Raw genomic sequence first — 3,109 nt, 5'->3', positions numbered from 1 at the left:
TCAGCAGGGGTGGTAATAGCTGGCAAAAGAGTTATTAAGTCAACATTGAGATAGACGGAAATATTCCAGGGAGTGCGCATATGTAAGGAAGCCCCCAAGGGTAGCCAGGTACAGGTGGAAGGGAAAGAAAAAAGGAAAGCATTAGCAGGAAAGAGAAAGGAAAAGAAAAGGGGACAGAACCAGACAGTACGAATTGCAACAGAACACTTTAGGTGTATCCACCAAAGAGTAGCCGTAGCCCACTTCACTTTTTTCCACACGGGTTGCATCTAAGGCACACAGCTCCCAGCGGGTGCATTCGCCCCCTGGGAGAGGCCGGAAATACTCCTCGGGGGGGGTGAAGGTAGGGGGGGAAGGTAAGGGAAGGGAGAGAGTACAAATCAGTACTTCTGACGGGGAGGTGGGGGAGGGTTGGGGGGGCAGGGGGAGGGGGGATAACCCCAAAGTTTTAGATGAGCAGCATAATAGCTGCATGACAAAAATGGGAGAACCAATCGTGCAGGTGAAATAGGCGGGCTAATACCCCAAACTAAAACAACATAACATGGACAGTTTCAAGAATAGGGATAATAGCCCCGGTTATAAACAAACATAAGAGGAACATTAAGTATAAAACAAAACAACCGTGTGCAAGCACCATCTCTTAGGCAAGCATCCCATTGAAGACCTCACAACAAGAGTAGTGGCTGAGAGTACTAAGAAGTGGAAACACTTTTTAACGTTACCAATATCCAGGCGTGGAGCCCGGAGGGATCAAAGGACAAGTTCAGCGGAGCTCAGAGCGCGGGCGCTGGGTGGTGGAGCGACTTCGCTTGTATGGTGGTTTGGAGGGGCTCAGCTGTGTACCAGTAGGGGCCTGGGGGGTGGCAGCCAGACCAGCAGAGGGACTCAGCATCGAGGGGTCATGTGTGGTATCCATGTCTGCGGGGTAGTTGGCGAATCGTTCCGCTTCAGAGGGTGAGTTGAAGGTGCGGCGAGTGCCATTGGGAAGAGTAACGTGCAAAATCGCCGGATAAGCCAAAGTGAACTTGACATGGTTCTTAAAGAGGAAGGCACAAATTGGTGAAAATTATTTTCGCAGTCGCATGACTTCTGCAGAGTAATCAGCAAACAGGAGTAAATTAACGCCATCAACCGTAAGGGTGCGTTGGGAGCGGAATTTCTGCAGGATAGCATGCTTATCCGCATAGTTCAAGTATCTAGCTATGACCGTTCTGGGTTTGTTGCGCTGTTCCGAGAGCTGTCCTAGGCGGTGTGCACGTTCCACCACGCATGGGGTAGAGAGGCCCAGTTGAGCAGGAATAGCAACCATACAGAGGTCCATAAGCCGTCCTGATTCAGGCAATGCTACTATTCTCAGGTTATTCCTTCTCGCCCTATTCTCAAAATCATCTAATTTAATCCACAAGTCCCTGGTAGTACGTGTGAGGCGAGCCAGAGCAGCAGCCTGAGCAGTGGTGTCATCCTCCATGAGGGAGATCCGCTCTTCCGCCTGTGTAAGGCGCTATGCCTGGGCCTGCAGCTCGTTCCGGTACTGTTCCATAGCCTTCTGTATTGCAGAGTCTATAGAGGCTGTCAGCGTAGGCGTCAGTAAGGCTACCACAGCCTGGGCTATGTCTGCCGAAGGAAGCGCTTCTACGCCTGGGAGCAGAGGAGCTGTGAGTGATGGCTCAGCGAGTCTGTGCACCGGCGCCATATTGGCCGAGGATTCGGCCGCGTCCGCCGTCGCGGACATCGCGGCGGCCAGCGATCGGTTCCCGGACCGCTCCACAAAACGGTCCATCAAGGGCTCTATACCTTCCCCTGACAGCAGGAGGGATCCCCGAGGCGAATAGCTGCCTTGTAGCCGGTTTATAGGGGGTATGTGGCGGGAGCTGAGTCCGCTTACCTCCTCCTCATGTGGCGCCGGAACCGGAAGTCTCTCTGCTCCTGTTTAACAGGGGCATGCAATTAGAATTTTTGATCTAATATTTCACAGCAGGGCCCATTCCCACCAAGAATAACTAACAGTATTCTGGTACCACCAACACCTAAGGCCCAATTTTTTGTAGACTATATAGGGCAGGCCGTATAATATATATACTTCTGTTCGGAGTATATAGTGCCTAGGGGCCCCCACGCCATTTTTAAAAAAATGTGGGTGCAGGGTTCCCCTTAACCCCTTCCCGCCGAGTGTACGCAGATGTGCGTACTCAGCTTCCGGGGGGTATACCGGGATGATGCCCGCACCTGCAGGCCTCATCCCGGTACCGTTTTTCTCAGCAGGCTATTGGCTATCCAGGCATAACAACCGATGTGGCTAAAAGCCGCTCGGCTGTTATGCCGGAGGAGCGGGAGGGGACGTCCCCCCTCCCGCCGCCTCCCGCCGCTGTTACTGGTTCTCCCACTCGATCGGGAGAACCGATTCAAATTTCGCTGCCTCCGGCTGCTGGGGAGGAACTGGAACGAAGCCGTAATCGGCTTCGTTCCAGTCTCCTCATAGTAAACACGGAAGCGACGTCATGACGTCACTTCCCGTTTACTCGGCTGCCAATGGCGCCGGTTTTAAAAAGATATACGGTATTCAGAATCGCCGTTTTTGGCGATCTGAATACATTGAAGTGTAAAGGAGGGGTGGGGACCCCCGATCCCTCCATAAAGAGTACCTGTCACCACCTATTACTGTCACAAGGGATGTTTACATTCCTTGTGACAGCAATAAAAGTGATCACATTTTTTTTAAAACAATTTAGTCATTTTAAAATAAACAAAATAAATAAAAAAATATTTTTCTTTTTTAAAGCGCCGCCGTCCCTGCGAGCTTGCGAAGCAAAGAAAACTCATACGGAAGTCGCGCCTGCGTATGTAAACGGTGTTCAAATCACACATGTGAGGTATCGCTGCGATTGTCAGAGCGAGAGCAATAATTCTAGCACTAGACATCCTCTGTAACGCTAACCTGGTAACCGTAAAATTTTTTAAAGCGTCGCCTATTGAGATTTTTAGGTACCGTACTTTGTCGTCAATCCACAAGTGCGCGCAATTATAAAGTGTGACGTGTTTGGTATCTATTTACTCGGCGTAACATTATCTTTCACATTACGCAAAAAAATTGGGCTAATTTTACTGT

The sequence above is a fragment of the Lithobates pipiens genome, unplaced genomic scaffold (genome assembly GCF_037356315.1).
Source record: "Lithobates pipiens isolate NorthernLeopardFrog02 unplaced genomic scaffold, aLitPip1_a1.2 Scaffold_18, whole genome shotgun sequence".
NCBI classification, from domain to species: domain Eukaryota; kingdom Metazoa; phylum Chordata; class Amphibia; order Anura; family Ranidae; genus Lithobates; species Lithobates pipiens.
This window is presented reverse-complemented; position numbering follows the sequence as displayed.